Here is a 21011-nt window from a genome sequence, read left to right on the forward strand (position 1 = left end):
GATAATTCTTACAGAGCCTCTGCTTTACCAGGTGACTGAGCAGTACAAATAGGATATGGATTAGTTATGTGCAAACAATCACATTTATGCTGAATTACCCAGAGCACACAACAAACAAAGAGTGTTGACTTTATGCTTCTATCCGGACTTTCTGGCAGTTGTAGGTGCTGCAAAATGCTACCTGATCTGGCACAAAGTTAGAGTGGAGTGACAAAAAATACCTGATTCTGCATAAAGCCTCACAGCATAACAAGAACCCCAGCTTTGGTTTGGTTTTGTTTTAACAAATTTGCAGTAGATTAAGTTCAGGCTATGTTAGAGGGGTTTTTTATTCTGTAGCCAAGATATTTTTAGAATGTGGTGCTAAAACCCTTAATGTGGATTTACTGTATCATCAAACAACAACTTGAGTTTAATGGGAAGAATAGTTGTTGAGAACATGATTCTCTTATTGGTTTGTCTGCTTTGACAAATTACTCTAAAGACTCAGCTGAAAGAGCAGAAAATTGTTGATTCTGGCTTTCTGATTCAAAAATCAGATTACTATTTATTCAGCATTCTTTAAAGCTATCTGCTTTTAATATAAGCTGTTCACAAACATATCCCAACTATGACTTTATACCTACAAATCAGAGTCTGTGGCATATTCTGCTTCCTTGAATTAACCTCTGCATTGGTGGGCATTACATGGAAAATGGCACTGACAGTTCATGTCATCTGGCTTAATCTTCTCCCTCCCTATCTCTCACAAAATGAAAATTTGGCAAACTACTTTATGTTAATTGCCATGAATTATAATCTGATCTCTGTTTTAATTCTCTAAAATATCACGGTTTGATATTTTCAAATACATCACTGTGCTTGATATACTCTAAAAGAGGACAGTACTCTTGAAGAAAGTACGCAGTTATTTATAAATGAGGCACTAAAGCTCTTAACTGTTTTGCATCCAAAGTGTAGAATGAAATCCAAAAGTTTCAGCTAATTTCCCCTGACAGGCCTGGGGAAACAGATACTTCACATGGAACCCCAGATCCCTGTACTGCGCAGAGACCTGCTCAGGGTCACTAGAGAAGTCAGACTTATATATTAAGCTGACATACACTGAGGTGCTCAATGAATGTCTGCCAAAAAGTGCTTCTGTCTATTTGAGATCTGCCACTTGCTCCCCCTCCCCCTGCAGTGGAAACTTGAAACCATTCCCTTAAGTAATTGAGCAGGATTCAGCTTTTCTTGTGAAAGTTATAGACTGGACAAGGACCTTTTTACATAAAAGCCTGGGGATTATAGCAGTTGCAAAGGAAGCACTTAATTAATTTTCCTTCTCACCCTGAAAGAATTCATATGCATATCTGCCACCTCCCTCCCAGGAAAATGTGAACCCCCCAAGCCACATACCAACAGAGGATGAAGAGCAGAGAAGCAAGAAAGCACACAAAGTGCTCACAGACCCTTCTTGTGGAGCTGGAGTAGGCAATTTCACAAGCCAGTGATCCATACAAACCTGGCTTTAGAGTCTGGTGGTTAGTCAGTCATATGGAAAGAGGTATCCTGGGTTTTGACTCATCTATTTTATACTAAATAACAAGATTTAGACTGTCTGTATGAGGATTTGTGCATCCACCTCTGTCTCCCCACTTTCCAGCCACAGTGCTGACGACTGCAATGTTCACAGCTTAGTTCCAGCACCAATGCTGCAGCTTCATTTCAACTGCAGGTATGTATGCTTGTTGTGTGGAGTCCGGCATCAACACAGGACCTAAACTTAGGCTTCCCTGGACTGCAGCTAAATTTATGCTTCCCCAGACCTTCAAGGAGCCAGCTGCAAATGAGTTTCATCTAGAGTATCACTTTTGCTCTGTCCTGTGATCAAGGATACTCATCTTGTGAATGTCCTCCCTCAAGTACATCAGTCACCTGACTTCTATAGAGGATGCTTCTGCAGCAGGTTCTGGGATACAGAACCTTGGATTTACATGCTCTCACCAAGTATTTTATGTGCTTGAATCTAGATCTGAAAAACAGTCTCTATGAAATTCAGAGCTAATCACTGAGTGTAGGATTATTCATATTTATAATAAATAGAAAATATCAAAGCAGGTAAGAGGATTCCTTTTTTTTTTTTTTTGCCATTTACATAGCACAGAAGATACCTGTGACACAGTACAAAAAAATCAAAGTTATGCTGCTCCCTCTGTAAGGAGAAGTCTAAGGTGGACAAAGAAGTCTAAGGTGGTCTTACAGACCTTGCATTAGTGGAACAATATGGCTGCAGTCAGACATGATAGATAAAACAAAAGAAATGGGATTGTGATGACATTGGTGTTTCAGGATTAATCAAACCTTTGCAAAAGCATCCTGCCCATATTTCAAGCATGTGGCCTCTAGCAAATTCAGGATTTTTTTTTTTTTACATTTTAGAAATATTACTGTAATGGTCTCAGTTTTGTGTGTCATTTTTATTGATCACAGTTTTGCATAAGCGGAGTTATGTCTCAGAAGTATGACTGGTTTGTCTGTGTATAAATCCTGCCAACAGTTTATCTATTCTAATCTCACATTTGCCATTAATTTATGTTGTGGATCTGAGTTCATAATTTAAGTTTGGTTACTGATCTCACTTGAATTGGAGCTCTGCCACTGAATTTAATGGAGATAACTTAGGCCTTTATCCATTTCATCTCTTGTTTCTATATTAGCAAGGACAGATGAAAAATTATTGTTCTGGATGCTAAGACAGTGGTCAGGTCAGAGCAGGTATTATGCAGCTGAATCTTGAAATGCACAGGTGTTTTATATTCAACTGTCACTGTCTAGTGAGCAAAATTGGCAGTGGGAGTTGAGGATAGAAGCCTAGCCCTGCCCCTCCAAACCAAGGGTCCAGCTTGAAACATGGGCTGCAGCAGGGACATCTCCAATCTATTCTCCTTCTAGCCTTGTCACTCCTGCCTGCACATCCCAGAGGATGTGATCTTCTCCAACTTACCCTGTTGCTTGGTATCTTCCACTGGTGTGCTGGAGATGCTCACTTACTCCTTTGGGATAACTCAAAAATAAATTTCAGTTCTCTCACTTCTTGAGAGAACTTCCTGGTGAATATTCTAGCAACTAAGCAATTATTCACTCTATGCTACCATAGGATCACATGGGGTTAGTTGTAGTCCTGGCCACAATTAACATTTGAGCCTTCTCCAGGGACTTTAACTGAGTTTGAGTACAAATCCAACTCACCCATTAAATGAGAGGAATAGATGAGAGATAAGCATCCATTTTCCACTTCCGAGTGTACATGGGAGACTGAAAGTAAATACCTCAGAAATTTTTAAGCTAAAAGCGTGTCACCTAATGAATTTATGTCATTTAAAGGAGACAACCCTGAAAATTAGGTCAGACTGTACTTTTCTCTGAGACTGTGGCAAGATTTGGACATCCATTTCACATTTTAGGTGGAACTTTTTCTGACTAAATATGTCGAAGAGAACTGGTGGAAAAAATTAACAATGTTATATTTTTTCCTCCAAGATTTACGAATGTATGTTACCTGTGATATTATAATATCTTAATATTGTTACTTCAGATTTCTGCTGGGCTTTACATCTTTGTACATCTATGGATTTAATTCACTGGCTGCATCCTTACAAAAGAGCAGATAGTAATGGGTAGTGAGACAGGAACTCTCATCCAATTCTCCTCCGCCTTTAAGTGTTTCTATACTACCTATATTAAATAGTGATAACTTGTTTCAGATTGAGGTCTTGGAAACTGAAAACTTCCAAAACTAATATACTGAGATGTATGCTAGAACATCAGCAAATGCAAAAAAAACCCCAAACAAACAAAACCCTCACAAAACTCAATGCCCCCATCTGCCCCCAAAAAGGTTCTCTTTCCAACACTGTTCTATGTATTATATTCCCAGATCACTGGAGTGAGAGTTTAATGCAAATTCCTCAGACAGGTAAACAAGTCTGGGAAAACACCGCCCTCTGGGAAAGGCGCCCAGGTTCATAAAGCCAGATAAACACAGAAATTTTTTAATGAGATAGGCGGGAGACAGGACCCCAGCCTGAAGCGGAAAGGAAAGGACAGGCAAAGAGACTAGAGCAGTTTAATGAGTTTGTGTTTACAGCTACTGACACACCTAACAGTAAACTGAAGATATGTGCAACTGGCTCTCTCATGGCTTGTTTTCCTGTTTCTCTTTGTCCTAAAATTAGAGATGCTCTCCAGCATGAAAGCTGTATGGTGGCCAATCCACTATGTCAAGGTCTCTGGGAAAGGAGTGATTCTACTGAACTTGGTCAGAAGTATCAGATGATGAACACAAACAGTGAGAATCTGGTCTGAACAGAAACAGCCATTTTACGATGCAGTGGAGGAGTGGAGAGGACTGGCAGGAGCCACAATGTAACCAGCTGCAGCGAGAACTGGTAGAAGCTGCCCTCTGATACAAGTCTACTCTTTCTGTTTGCCCTTCTGTAATGCATACAGCTTTTGGATATCTGCTAGCTTATGTAATACACAGAATTCATAGTGTGGCCTATCCGAAGGAATAATATTTGAAAAATTCTAATCTGAATTCCCCATTGCTTTTGCCAAATGAGAGTTACTGTCTTAGCTGAGCATTCCTCAGTGCCTTCTAAATCACCATGCCTTTGTATAATATGTATGATTAAGTACTTTGTAAACAGCTTTATGTTTAATAAGATGCTACAAAAAGGAGTTTTGATGAATTAGATTTCTTTTCTAGGATCATAAAGTATTTTCCTACCTAGCTTGGAATACATTTTGTTTCATATGATGCATTCAGTTGAAGCATTGCTATCTTTATAGAGAAGTATTGTGAAGTTAAGAGGTAGTGGCTGCATTCATTGTACAGTAATATAAGCTGCTGCCGTCCAATTCACATGGCCTTTGCAACTTTGCCTAATTCTCTCTCTTATGTGAAAGACCTAATTAAAGTCCATCAAATTTGTAACCATGGATCAGTATAGTATATTGTTATTAAATCTTTATCATGAGAATATAAGTTAAGTCACAGGGAGTATTGTGACAACGCTAGCCAGTCCTCTTTTTTTTTTTCTAACGGGGTATAAATGACTTTACAATATTTTCCAAAATCCTGACAAAGTTTCTTCTGTGAACTTAAAGGATCAGCTCCTTGAACATCACTCATGAAGTCCTTACAGCAATACCTTGGTTAAGAGACACCAACTAAACTTACTGATTTCAGCTGATTCAGATGTTGCTGTGTGCAGTGCTTTACTGATTGGGACACAAGATTCCAGAGTGCAAAAATAAGTCTTTCATAGCAGCAGTGGTCTCACGCAGTGCTAGGAAAAGTTCAGTCCGCTGTGGGCACTGAGTCAAAGAGCTTGGATATAAGGCTATGTTGAGATTTTTCTCCACAGCTGTCAACATGAAAGGTAGTAGCTGGTCCCAAGGAGTAGGAATCTATCACTCAAATGATAGGAAAGGAAGTTTCCTTTAGCATGGTTGCTCTTTGTTATTCAGTCTTGGATATGTAGGTAGTAGAACAGAGGTCATCTAGTATAAACTCTTCAAGTCTGATTCCTGTAGCATAATGCTAACACTGCAATACTGTGGTCTCCTCACCTATGGAGAGGCTTCATGAGAATGCATCCATGTGAGGTGTCCTCTTCACAGATCTGGTAAATTTGTTGGCAGGACTGAAGCACTAGTTCCAGTAAACCTCCTGCTTAAATGTTACCCTTTGGTTAATAAGAGCAGTGTGCAGAATGTGCTCAGTGGAGTAATCAGCTCACTAACCAGTGGCAAAGATCCCAGATAAGAAAAAGAGCAATGCTAATTTTTTGTGGGAAAGCATCATGCTGCTTGAGACACACTGTAGTTCTGCCTGCACTTAGTAATAAGAAAGCAATGTAGTAAAATGTTATGATAATAGGTTCTCAGAACTAGCAATGAAGTATAAACACCTGCATTTCCCAGTTCCCTGACTTTAAATCAATTGTCAAAAAGTCAATCCCTTCCTAATGAGTTGACAGTGTTTGAACCCACAGGAATTAATGAGAATTTTGTCTCTGACTTGTAAAAGGCTCCAGGGAGGGCCTTCTCTATTCAGTATTATTTAAAATACTGTGGACATATGTGTGAAAAAAATGCTAGAGGGAGAATTATGCACTGGAATCACTAGAAGTATTCCATTTCTTCAGTGGAAAGAAATTTATCTGAATGTGGCCTGGAAAAGAAGTTCAAGAAAAATGTTCGAACTTGAGGTATTTCTTGTGATTTCAAAATTTTGTTTTATTGTCATAAGGAAATATTTTTTTATGTGATTCCCGCAGAAGCTCAGATATTTGGCATGATATAATTAGGAACATAATATTAGAACAACCAATAGTGGGTCAGAGTGAAGCACCTTGTCTCTCTCCCTGAGGAGAGCAGTTCATGCTGTGGGAAAAGGCACTGTGACATGATACTTCACCTGCCTGTTTTTTTCCAGCCTTCTGCTGTCCATAGATTTCCTGAAATCACACCTGTATCTTTGTAATTTAGGGCCATGGATACATTATTTTACTATATACCTTTTACATTACTTTTAAACCAGTGCATATTTTGGCTTCTCTACTATTCTTTACAGTGAATTCTATGACTTAAGTAGTTACATACAGTGCATGCACACCTCTTTCTTTTTCCTTGCACACTAGTGCTTGATAACTTCGTTTGTTGCCCCTTAGTTTTGTCTATAAACATCTGAATAACTACATTCTGTTAATCTTCTCTGACTTATGATTTTCGCCAGTGACTTCTAGCGTAATCTATTGAGTCTTCTCTCTTCCAAGTCTGCAAGTTCTAGTCAACCTAACCTGTGCTGATATGGAAGGAAATCTGTACTTATAATTGTTTCCTCTGTACCTGTTCTTATGCCACTATATTCTTTTGACATGAATAAGGAAATAATAATCAAAATGGCAACCTGTCAGATTTATAATAATCACATAGTAATAATTTTGCTTTTGTACTTTATTGTAAGACTTTAGAATAAAGTCTTAATAAGAATCTTTCTGTAGTAGTAATATTTAGTTTTCAGCCCACCACTTTATAGATCTCATTAGAACCGGTTTTGTTTATGATCCTGCATTTATAAGCACTGCATTTCCCCTGACAGTTCATTACCCAACCAGCAAATAATATGAATATTCATTTTTAAAACCTTGAATTAACAGGAACTGTAAAATCATCTTCCTTTTCTAAATAATTTATTATTATACTGAACAATGCAAGCCTTAGCACAGATCCTGGGCATCTCCTTTTCTTGTAAAATCAGCTGGTTTTTTCTACTCTCTGCTTGTATACTTGGATCAGATCTGAATTTTTAAGGGGATCTTACATGCTATGATTCCAGCTTTTTTTCTTGGAGATGAATGCTGTAAAACTGTTTTAAAACCTGCACTTACTACATAACCTGTATTTCCCACATCTGAATGCTCTTGAGCAGCTTTAAAAACCAGTGGTAAATTTGGGAGGTACAACTTTCTTCTGCAACACTACTGTCCATTTTTCTTTATCATAAAATATTTATCACTTTTTGATTGATGACTGGATATTTTATGAGGGCTTCTACTAGTTTTTCTAATATGAATGTAAGATTTCATAGTCTGCAGTTCCTTAATCCTTTTTGGAAGGTTTTTTAAAATCCTTGTCACAATGACTACTTCTCATTATTCTGTTGTTGAGATCATTTCAAGTGTTAGCTATTCCCATTTGATAAAGAAATTCCAACTCCCATTCTGAAAACACAGACCTGTCATTAATTGTGCTGTGTAGTTAAAAATGGATGCAGCTTTCTAGATCTCCTCTGTGGAGTAAAAGCAATCACAAAATTCTGCTTTACTTAGAACAGTTACCTTGTGCCACTGAACAGCCTCTGAGCAGCTTTTCCTTCACAGAAGAAACAAGCAGGTATTAGTAATGCAGTTAGTCATTACAGTCACATCCTTGCAATCTGCGGACCAAGGCAAGCTCAGAACGCAGCTGAATCAATGACTTCACCTCTGTTTACTTCAGTGGACAGGAATTAAGGACTTACTTAATTGTACTGGGAGTTGGATACCTGTATACTCACAGAATGTGCTCAGAAGGATTGAAATTCAGCCTTCAGGCAGGAAAGATTTTTATTTGCTACATTTATTGCCACCGATTTCTGTTTCATCTCTGAGTAAGACCTGGAGAGGTTTCGTTCACTGATTTTCATGAAAAGCAAACCAATTTCAGGATCACAGTGTTAGGATTAGTCATTGGATTTATAGGACCTGAAGCCTTGGGCATCTCTGTCCAAAATTCTATATATGTCTACAGCTTGGGGATTTTTTTGTGGCTGTGTTTTCATGTTTGACTGTTCCCCCTCCACACTGTTTTGATTTTAGAAAGCACTAGTCCCTGTGGCCAGTAATCTTCTGCCTTATTGAAGTGTGCATGTTCCCATCAGCTTCTTAGGAAAATTTAACTTCATAAGTAGATTTCTCTGGCCAAGGCAGCTCTGAAAGTCTAACAGTGTAGAGCACTGCCATCAGGAAAACAGGGTTTGGAACCAAAAAAGTTGTTGCTGGGCTGATGGAAACTTGGCACACTGTATGATAACTTAATGAATGCTGGTGGAAAACAGACCCTAAAACTCCTGGCAGCAGAAAGTAAGCCGGGACTGGAGGTTTAGTAAACAAGCTGCTCATGCACAACTCCCAAAGGGTGGGACTGCTGTTGGTCACTGCAATTTCAAGTGCTGGCTGTTAAGGGGCAAAGGACTTAGGCAGAGAGGAGCTGCACCAGCAAGATTTCCCAGGTCTCTCCCTACTCCCACCCTTCCTGAAACCATGTGCCAGAGGATAGCTGTCATACAAGCACTGTCCTCTAAGGTGGTGAGACCCTGCTTTAGGCTATTGTATCATTGGGGTAGAAAACAGATTTTGTGGCTTTTGTGTTTGCAAAGTCTAAGATACGTAGCCTCAAAGGGCCTCCTTGGCTGTCACTTAACTCTGCAGAGGTTGATTATTATAGGAATTGAAGTTTTTATCAGTTGAATTTCTTCCATGTCTAAGTTTGCAACGGCTCATACATTGGAGTTGCCAAAACATCATCACGTGACTGCCTTTAGCTTAGGTTTCAAACATATTTGAGGTATATAAATCAGACATCGTTCTGCCTGGCTGGCTGGCAGGGCCTAAACCAGCCAGCAGACTCAGATCAAATCTTAATTTCTGCTCTTCATTTAAAGTGAGACCAGATGACATAATACCCCTTTTACTTTTGTGGTTACAGCATTACAGCATTATCCTGCAGTTAATTTCCTTCTCTGCTTGAGTGCTTATCTCAGCAAGTGGATGATGAGGTGCTCATTCTGATGGAGAGCTGTGTCAAGCAACTGCTGTCTGGGGCGTGTTTTGAGACAGCAGGAAGCAGCTTGTGTTCAAATTAAACAGGGAACATTCACTGGGGAGGTGGGGAGAGCCTGGGCTCTTGATCTTTCCTATCCTGGGTGAGCAACCTTTAGATGACAAGAATTAGATGACGGTGAGGGGGTTTGTATCCTGCTTTAGATTTCACTGCAGAGGGAAGGACAAATTATCATGCTCTGAAATGCTCAGTAATCTGAAAACTGGACATCCAAAACATGCAGATGGCACATTACAATGTGCGGGAAAAGTGTTAAAACTCTGTCTCCCAGTCTGAGGTGAGCGATTTAATCATTACACTGTAGAATAAGAGGGGTAACACACTGCTCCTCCTGTGTTTTGTGAGAAAGGGGTTTTTTAGGGACCTGCAATCAAGGACAGATGCTTTCTGCTGGGTCCAGGGGTGCCAGTTCTGGCTCACCACAGCTGCCCATCCTTACCCTCTTCAGGCTGTCAGCACAAACAAACTAATTTGCTTCAGGCACAATAAAAGAGATCAGCTCTAACAGTGCAGACTGTTGACATCAACTTGGCTCAATTTCCATAGAGTGAGGTAGGGAGTTGCCCCACACACTGAGTCAGTCACAGGTGGCCTGGGGCAGGAATCTCCAGCTGGGGAAAGGAGAAAATGTCTGCTCCTGCCCTAATTTTAGGAGGGAGTTCAAAGCTAAAAATACCATAGGTGGGAAGTTCCTCTATTTATTTCAGAACTCCATGCTGAAATCTCTGGGAAAATGGGTTTAAAGGCTCTGGGTGCACTTAAATCTCTCTTTGAAACAGTCCACTACCTAATCATGTCTTTCTTCAAGTAAGCTCTGTTTCTCTCTCACTTGGAGTCCAGTTCTGGTCTCCTTGAAACTATGGCCAAAATGGTCCTCAGTGTGGCAGGAGGAAGATTAAGGAATGCAGAGACAAGTGCTCTGCAGTTTGTCACCTCTGCTATCCTGAATGCCTGCAGGCAGGTTGAGAAGGTCCCTGTATCCAGCAACCTCTGCTATTCCCAGAATCTGGCTTCCTCCTTAAACCTCTCCTCTCCTTCACGTTTCTTCTTCAGTACTTCTTCTTGTCACCTCCTTTTTACCAGATTTGAACTTTGGCTAATCTTCCATGGGGCTTTTTTTCTGCAGATTTAGAAGCTTCAGCAAATTCTGCCAGGGCCAGGGGAGCCCAGGGAAGGGAGAATGGAGGAATTGGGATGGGTTGGTGTGTATCAGGAGTGCAGCAGCCAGCCTAGGTCCATTGTCACAACTGCTTCTGCAATTGCTCGTTAACCCGTTCAGCCACACAGACATCAGTTTTAGCAGGTTAAATGCAAAATAACTCGGACCTTTTTGACCTAAAAGGGTTAGAAATTAAGTACATTAGCACTTTATCTTGTTGGATATGATGGGTCTAATGGAATGAGAAGGTGGAGCTTGGGGTAAAAAGAGCAATAGGTGTCTATAAAATTATGTCCATTCTTAACTTTGCATAGAAGAGAAAATGCCATGTCAGTTCTGTGTGCCAGCAAGGTCGTTGCTGACATGAGACTGAATCTCACTAGCACTAAGCAATTTCAGAAGAAGGCATCATCCTGTAGTAAATTCTAAGGGTCTATTTTTGGGTTTCTAATTTCCAGGTTACAGAATTCTTGATAAAAAACTTTTAGTATGTTTACTAGGGGGTCACCTGATATATATGTTTTGTTTTAGATATAAAGCAACTTTTACAGATTCCTAGTCATTTCAGCTTTCATATATTTTTCTCTACTTTGTGCTAAGAAGGAAAAACTTTACCAATATGAATAGTATAAAAGTCAGAGGGAGAGAGATAAAAGAAAATTATTCACAAAATTTTATTATTGATGCCAACAATAAGAAAGTAAAAGTGGAGTTTTTAATGTGGTCTTATAATGTCACAAATTGTGATTTTCCCAGATAGTAAAATTAGCATCTATATTGTTAGAACAAAGCTCCAGATTATCTCTGTTAAGAAGACAAAGGGAAAGGTAAATAGGAGCTTTAAATATGGATATGCTTATTTCCTTTCAGACTTGAGTCATCAAGTAAATTTAATTTCATTTGAGAGGTTAGACCAATTACTGTGTGGCAGAAGAGAACTCTAATGCATGCTTTAGACTTTAGTTTCATTTGACTGGAAAGTGACTGCACAGTGATGTGAGCAGTTTTAAGCCATTTAATGTCTTTTGTATTCTGAGTAAGCAGAAGTTGGCAAAAAGACAGCTTCCATCTTCATATCAGCAGCAGAAGTGAAAATGTATTTATCACATCAATGGGGTTAATTTCTTAAAAGATTTAAAGAAGATAGTATTGTATGTCTACCTCTAAAAGCCTTCTGGTAGGGTACAGATAATATTAATTCCCAAATTAAAGAAATAATCTTACTGGTAAACCCATGACATTTTCTTTAACTTGGTATTTTTTAAACGTTAGTTTGATTAAGTTTGTTTAAATCTTGAGTTTGAGTGCAAGTTTTATAGTATTATACATCAAATATATTGTAGCTTAAAATATATATTATTTATGAATATCACAGTGAGGTTTAATTTGGGTTTTGCCTTGCATCTGTGCAACAAAAATTACCTTGTATTTTCATCTATAACTTTATAGTTAATGCGCCACTAAGGATGAAGCAGGCTTCGTGTAATTTAAAGTTATCTTTTATTCTAATTGTTTGTAATATTATTTTTTGTAGAGGTAGATTTGTATTCCACTAATCATCATCATTATGTCATCAGCCTCTGACATGCAATATTGTTAATCTTCTGTATCCCTTAATTCGCCACAGTTCATTGGCACGATTATTGATATTGATGGCTTTATTTTTTCTAGACATTAAGTGAGCAATTCATCAAGAGAAACAACAAAGATTGGAATAGAAAGATAAAACATCCTGGTCAGTAACTCATTGAGTGTCTCACACCTAAAAATGTTCTGGAACACACAAAAGCCATGAGCTGATTTGATACATGGACATGCCAGGATGAGTAACAGGGGGAGAGTCAGTGTGTATAAGGGTGCAGGTGCTCGCTGTGAATCCAAACACTCACCTTATTATATATTTCAGTAATAAAAGGACTTCTGGCAAAGATCTGAGGAATAAAAAAAAGAACAAAAGACCCATTAACCAATAATAGATGGTTTCCAAATTCACTTTTATGTAATACATTTCTAAATACATTTACAGATTTTCAAACTAGCATTCAGAGACTGACAAGTATTCCACCATCTAAAGATGCAGACAAGTACTAGGAGAGACTTGAAGAACTAACTTGGGCCCAGACTTCCCAGCATTTTTACATCAAACAATGGTCTTGAAATTAGTTCAGGCCCTTTTTACAAATAGAAGCCTATCAAGATTGTGTGAGGTGTCCCAGCTCATGATACAGTCAATGGAGAGTATTAGCTAGACCACAGAGAGCTCTCTTTCCATTGGCTGTAAAATGCCCCTATATGCATTTTTAGTATCTACTTCCTGGAGCAAACTGATGGGAAAAGGGTTTAGCACTGAAAATCCCATTATGTATGCTCACCCCACACTTTTCAATTACTAAATCCAAATGTAAGTCCACCTCTAAGTACAGCGCTGCTGGTTTTATAACTGAAAAGTTTGTGACTAAAAATGCTGTTCTTCCAATAAGACCACCAAGAATGAGAATGAAGTTGGAATTGTTTCAAAAGCTTCTATGCACAATAAAACAACCACACAAACTTAATTAACATAACTGGAAATCAGATGAAAGAATCCTGAAATGAGGGAATAATGTCTTGTTGATGTTTGAGATAAGAGGATGAATACCTGCCATGGTATTTTGATCCTGATTATTAATAATTTGCCTTGCTATTACACTGGACTAGCTAGTAGCCAAGCCACTTCACAGAAGCATAAAATTCAAACTCTAATCTAATCTCTAGACTATATTTTATGTATTTGCCCTTTTATATCTTTAAACATGAAAAAACCCTAAATCCTAAATTTATCAGTATTCCCCATTATCAGCTGATGTAAAAGTTTGAACAGCTCAGTGAGAGCATTAGTGAACTTAGGTTTGAGCTCACTTTCCACTTTTCCAGTTATTTCCTTTGTGGTTTTTGATCATCTCCTATTACTGTGACACCAGTTTGATTTCTTAAAAATGTAAGTGCAGACCACTAGGTAAGACAGGAGATATGTTTTTTAGCATTTTGCCACATTAGCAATGCCTTTCTCAATGTAATTGCATGTCCAATTTACTGCATGTCATGATTTCTTCAATGTGCATTTTTTTCCCCAAATCCTCTCTGTTAAAAAACATAAGCGATGCTTGAGATGGGTTTTGTTCCTTTTCAGGTCAGGCCAATGTAGCAGTAACCAGGCCAAGGATGGTGAATTGCAATTATTCTCTAATCAGGTTTTCCCCACTACTAAGCTATCACTTAGGAATTTGGCTGCTTTTATTGTTTTTTATCTTTTCAGAAGAAATTTGACTTACTGAAAAGATATAGCTTCCCAAAGGATATGCTCTGCCCTTGGATGAATGTAAATGTGTGTAACTGTCGGTAGATTTTTTTTTCTGCAAGAAGCTTTAAATTTTGCCTAGTCATTTTAACAAAAGACAAATGTCTTGTTCTGTTTTCTGTAGGATTATCAGGCCCATGCCAAAAAAACCCCAAACAAAACAACAAAACACAAAAAAACCCAGAAATCTAAACCCAAGAAACCCCAACACCAACTCTGAAGATATTTATTTCATTTAAACCTAAAAACATTACTTTTGCAAGCTGTGTGCCTGAATTGAGACCCTTTAGCTTGGATAACTTCAGAAAGCCTAATTCTCCTTGGAAAAAGAAATGGGCTGTTCCACCTACTAACTGGATTGCTTTGGGAAAAAAAAAAACAAACCCTGAGCAAATAGATATGAGTTAAAGGGATAAAGAAAACAAAAGAGAATTTGCTATTCTTACAAATTTTGTTCCAGGTTTCAGATGGCTCAGAAGGCCTGTATGAAGTACCAGAATAAATACAGTGGTGGAGCAGTATTTCAAAAGCAGATTGTGACATCTTGTAGTCATGAGTATCACTTATTTTTTTAGTTGTGTATCTGTAACTCAACTGCTTGCTACTTTAATCTGTTGTTATTTTCTTTTTCTTTAACACACTCACCCTGAATTTTTTTTGAGATGTTGGTTTCCTAACTGTATCTAGAATTTGTCTGACTTCACTCATATCTTTTTTCCCTTCCTCGTCTTCTCTGTGTATTTATAATCAGGGAGCTCACTGAAAAGCTTGTCCTTGCTTATAAAAGTCATGGGCTAAACTCAGTTTTTGGAACTCTAGGCCAGCAGCTGACAAGGATAACACTGGTTATGGCTGGACAACGCTGGTTATGGCTGGACCACATGTGCTCTTCCACAGTTTACTGTTCCCAGTGCTCACCACGTCCTCTATCAAAATGGTCCATGTTGTCTAAAAGTCCCTTTATAACCTGCTGAAACTCACCTAGCTCTTCCTGACTGGAGTGGGGTGAAAATCAGGGATAGAAAGAGAGGACGCATAGGAACCTCTTGCAGTAAGGAAGGAATGGTTATGAGCAGCTGAAAAGAGACAGACAGACAGAAGAACCTGCCATCAAAGTGTTTTGAAGAATGTAGAATTCCTGTGGTGCAAGGTTCAGGCTCTGTCTCTACAATGAAATGCTGCGATAAGTGCAGCTTCTTCTTCTGTCCTGTGATCAGGTCAGTGCTGGGATTTATGGTCTTATTTTTTTCTACAACATATCTGCTGGCAATGTGTTGCCAGGACTTAGCTGGTTTTTATTTGCTTATAAGGCAAAGCATAGTAACATGTTGTCCTTCAAAATTCCTTTGCTTTAGAGCACCGAGCGGGCTATAGCCAGGTTGCTCTGCAAGAAAGGATAGTTACTTCAGTGATTTTTTTTTTTTTTTTTTACTGACAGGAGGTGATTTAAACGTGGTCAGGGATGCAGCTTAAACTCTGAAGCATGATCCACTGCTACTCTAGCATTTACAGCAAGGAGAATGGGACATTTTTCGTATTCTTGCATGGCATCCAAGTGAACCTATCATCTGTAATAATGAGTTACACTGTATGGAGTTATTCCATGTCTGATCTTAAAAACCTGAAGAGTCTGTAATGACCAGAATGCCTAAATTGTGATTGCTTTTCACAAGCAGCGTATTCCTTATTCATTAGACAGTAAATAGAAGTCTCATTCTTTTCTAATATACTCATTGCCCTTCTCCTTAAAATACACACTGTTGACAAATGTTGTCTTCCTTTAACATGGTATTTCTTACCTTCAGTCTGAAATATACCATTCTACAATCTCCTTCCTTTGCAGTATGGTCTATTTCTGGTATAAAAATAATAACAAAATAGCAAATAATGCATTCTGAAGATCAACAAAAAATCAAACAGCAACACAAAAAGCAAACAGGTAAATGATCAGTTTGAGTGTGCTGGTACATTAGGACAATTTTTGTGTCTGTGCATGTTTATGCCTATACACAGATAGCTACAGTGTGGGTGATTGACTCTTCTACCAAACACCTTCAGATGATTTCTTTCATTTTGGGCATGATGCCTGTTGGAGAGAGACGACCTTTCAACCAACCTATTTATCTTATTGATGTCCTACGTAACTATCTTTATAAGGCAACTTAACTCCTTTCACACTTCTGTATTAAGCAGCAGGGGGTAAGTACTGAGGAAGGTTGAAGGCCAGCCAATGCCAATTCTTTCTTTAGGAAAACCTCAAATCATTGAACAGTGTTTAAGATCATGTACATAATTTCCAACGATTTACTTGTAAGGGCTTGTCGGAACACGAAAGTAGGAGAAAACATACATCTCAAACAAAAGCGCTAATAGTTTGTTATTTTCCCCTTGCACAATCCTGAATGCTTTTTTCCCATTTCTGTACCAGTTATTGAAGGAAAATTATTACAGTCTGCCAGCCCAATGAAGAGCTGCCTTTCTCTGGAAGTGTCAGTTTCTACTAGAAGCTACCCAGCAATTCTATCTCTATCATCTTAGAATTCTGTATGATAAATCCAGAAAAATCACTACTTATATTCATCTATTAAACTTAGGATGAAAAACAGGACTGAAACTTGTTTTCAGTGGTTATTCATCTAGTTACACTTAGTACTGAAAGGATTTGGAAAGAATATAATATAATATAATATAATATAATATAATATACAATAATACAATATAATCTCAAAAAATATCAGAAAAATGTATCTTCTTTTCAGAGAGATATTGCAGAACTTGAAGAGATAAAGCAAATGGTGGTGTAGCTGATCAGTGTTGCAGAAAGGCTCCTGGAGGAAGAAAAGGTAAATAGATGAGGAAAAATATAATATAATATAATATAATATAATATAATATAATATAATATAATATATAGGCCTTCAGAGGAAAAATAATAGGACTTTGCCATTGCTGATGTATACTGTGAACTCATGTTCATCTGAACTATGGCTAACTTCACTCGATAAGGGAGAATAAATTTTTTTTAATCTATTGTTATGGAGTCAATAAGCAGATTGAGTTTGACAAATACTTCATTTCGGCTTTTAGTTATATGTGTTTTCCAAATGATTGTTACTATTGTTTTTTAAATTTCCAGCTGCGTCCAGGTACATTATTAAACAGGTTCTCTTACAGCCTTTTGTCTGTAAATTAAGAGTCTTACATATAATATGGATCTTTTACAACATGTAAAGTCGTATTTATCATCTGCTTAAGCTGCTTTCTATTAATTCCAAGAAACCATGATCATTTTCAGAAATTGCAATAAAGTTACTCTTTCTGATGATAGTTTTGAAAAAAGAGAGTGAAGACCCATCTTATGCTAGGTATATTTTCTCAATTCTTAAATAAGCAGTTAGACATCTGACATGTTAAATAATTCACTCGATGCTGGATAATTCTCAATAAGCAATCAAAAAAATGTTGACAGGATCATTTAATATGAGCTTGTCAAAATAAACAGTTGTTTTATTGAGATTGTAATTTTTATTAAAATCAGTGTCACAATGTACTAGACTTCTCTAATACATTGCTAGATATCACACAATTTTTTGTTTCAGTCAAAAACTTAAATGACAAAAGATAAATACAGGGTATAAAGAATGGATTGAAACATTTCATGTAATATGAAGCTGTTCTTTGTCAGTCACTCCTGAGGCAAGATCCCTCAGGAGTCACAACTTGGTCTTAGGTGAATAATTTCTCACTGTGTGCTTACCTGGGTCTGTATGCAGCTGTGTGCTGTGAGCTCAGGCAAAATGTTATGGTACAATCCAGTGGATGCAAGCTAAAGCCAAGAAAAATCAATAGACACAATAGTCAGGAATGAGGACGATTAGTCGCTGGAACCATTTTCCTAAGTGCTCTGTGGACATCTCTTCAACCAATCTTTTAAAAGCAACACTTGCTATTTTTCTAAAATAAGTGGGGGAGTTCAGCTAAGACATGTAATTGGAGTCATTAGTCCAAAGAGGAGAAACAAAGACACATCCTATTAATCTTCTGGTCACAGTTTATCCACCAGTGGTATTAGACTGGATTCTGTGCTTGTGTCAGTTTCCCAGTTTGTTTGAAACGTCTATTTTTAAATAACACTTTCTGTACCTTTTTATTTTCCCTGAAGTATTCTTTATTTTCTTTAATTTTCTTTAATTTTAAAACATTTAGCCACTTCCAAGAGAAGGCATTAGAAAATTAATATTTTCTGCAGTATAAATGTTTGTGGAATTATTAGTCATCTTAGATACTGAAAAAAATGGGTACAGAAAATACATTGATGACAAAGATTGAGTGTTGGCTTCAATTTTGCTGTGTATCAAGTGTTGCAAAAATTATTTTGTAAAGCAGGGTCGTGGGAGAACATTTTTTTACCCCCTGTTGGCACCTGGAAGCAAAAGAAATTTTGTTGCACTTTGCTACTTTTTATAGTAGAGGATGGCTGTTGATACTTGATTTAAAAAGCAAATATTGGTGAAATTAATGTCAAGATTTCCAAGACCAAAAGAGACAGGGAACAAAGGCTGCCACAAAATCTTTTATCTTTCAGAATATCCACCGAACCACTGAAACCAATAATGAGCAGTATACAAGTAGATGTTTGCATTCACATTGAATTCACATCTGCTTAGAAATAAAAGTGACAGTCCTCAGGTCAGTCCATTGATTTCCTGCAAAAACATTTTTAATATAATAATATAGAAAAATAATACTGTCTTCATTTATAAAATGTGCAAAATTTTGCTGATGGATTACATAATTCTAATGTGAGGATTTTTTTTCTTTAGAAAGTTAAAACCCAGAAATTATTTCAAACAATCAGACATAAACCATAATAACAGAACATTAAAGTTGTACTGCTAAGGTTTCAAAAATCATGACACAGTTGGCCCTTTGTGAATATGCATTATTAAATAGTTTTAAATGTTCTTACTGTGTACTGTACTGTGCATACAAATTTGTGTTTTCTAGAAGTAATTTAAAATTAGTAAAATAAAGCCTTGAAAAGCTATTTACTGAGTAATGCCACACTAATTGTAAAATTGGGTATCTTAATTATGCCATTAGAGTATAAACATGTAGTTAGGCAATATGGATATTTAATTTTGTGTTATCATGTGCAATTATGAACTGAATAGTCTTAGGAAATTGTGGCCAAGGTTGGCACCTGAGCAGTTTGAAAGTTCTTCATCATACATTGTGTTTTTTTGTAAAAGTGCTCCAGAACATAAAGTGTATTAATGTGCTAATGTCTCAGCTCATGCACTGTGCAAACAGTGGTGTGCCATGGGCAGCATGGGGACACACGGTAGTTTCTTCTCATACAATACAGCAACTGTTCACAATCCAGTGTTAAAATTTGCATTGCTCAGGGTTACTTGTCTTGTCCTGAACATATCCAGCCTGCATTTAAGTTATCTTACACATTTCTATATAGTAATCTTGTTATCATTCATGTTCCCTGTCTTTGGCTTTGCATTTAAGCCCCTCTTAAAAATAGGTCCAAGCAGTGGCAATATAAATATCAAGGCATTTATCAGCATTTGCTGAAAAATTATCATTCACACTAGCTCTGAAAATATAACTGAAGGTATCTTTAGACCTACATGAGAGCCAAAAGATTGTCCTGGTTTACTAGTTCACATAAAATTAGAGAAGGCTGGTATCTGTCTGACATTGGCTGAAGCACCAGGTTTAGACAGCACATTAACTCCAAAAAAGCAGATCAAGGCTGACCTGTTGTTGTGGCACCAGGAGGCATCTGTGCGCAGGGATGACTGTTGCTTAGGCATGAGCTGGGCTCTGAATGAACTGTATCCCACCTGAATACACAGGGCACATAGGTGCTGTCTGCTTTCTTCTGCAACATTTGGTGCCCATTACTGTTCAGCATGAAAGAAGAGGTTTCTTGGTATATGCATAAGGCATTAGTCTAAACGATTATCAGCATATTTAGTTAATGCATCACTTAACTTTTGACCAAGAAAAGAAGTGGTATCAGCACCTGTGGTTCATTGACCAAAGATTGAGAAGAACGGTACTTATCTCTCAAGAAGCCATACTGCATTTTTTCTTGATTGCAGGAAAAGCAATTTTCCTGAAAGTAATTTAATACCAATTGCAATTGTTCCTACTCACTGCTCACTCTTTATCTGTTTTGCTGTTAATTAGGAGATCACACTTTTTAAAAGATATCATATCACTTCCAGTTACAGTTATGAACTTCACCCAGGGGGTGTCATTTCCCATGTTGATCTCAAACCAGGCATGGCCAGATAAGCTAATGTCATTTACTACGCTCATGGGAGCAGAAAAAAATTAATTTCTGTTGGTGTTGCAAGCTCCTCTTGCAAGTGCCACAACTTTCAGTTTGGGGATCCCAAATGAAATACTTTAGGATATATATCAAAAGAGGGGAGTGAGTATTTGCAACAGAAGAGTTGTAATTCAGGATGGCAGCACAGAACTCTGTCTGACATTGAAATGCTTTTTTAAGATAGGCCTCAAACACTGTAAGCAGTCAGACAGAATGTAGAGTGTTTCCATAGTATCTCATGAATTTCTAATTGGTAACTAATGATGGATTGTTACCTGCACATAATGAAGTTATTTTCCAGAGGGTTATAGCATGAACAGACATCTGGTAATGTGCATAAGTGAAAGAGAGTCATAAAAATTAGAGTGTTAGGTTATAGGATTCTTTGAGGTCAACAAACTCCCTTTCCTAAAGAGAGTTTTGTTGAATTAAATTTTGAAGAAGTAACAAAAATCAGTCAGTTGGAAACAAGCATTTTGGGACATGACTCTTGTTTACACTATGTATAAGCAATGCAAATTGTCTTTAAAGGGAATGAATATTCTATTTGCATCCACTTTACAGCAGCTTTGTACAGCCAGCCTGGTATAAAGAGGCCTTTGTAAATTCTTGAAGAAACTTTCGAAGATCTTAAGGGAAAATATACTCTATTCATATTAGTTTTCATAAGATATGAAGCCAAATTTAACAGGCATTATCTTTAATAGTTTCTTCCCTAACGTAAAATATAG

The sequence above is a fragment of the Corvus brachyrhynchos genome, unplaced genomic scaffold, assembly GCF_000691975.1.
Source record: "Corvus brachyrhynchos isolate BGI_N302 unplaced genomic scaffold, ASM69197v1 scaffold32, whole genome shotgun sequence".
Lineage (NCBI taxonomy): Eukaryota > Metazoa > Chordata > Aves > Passeriformes > Corvidae > Corvus > Corvus brachyrhynchos.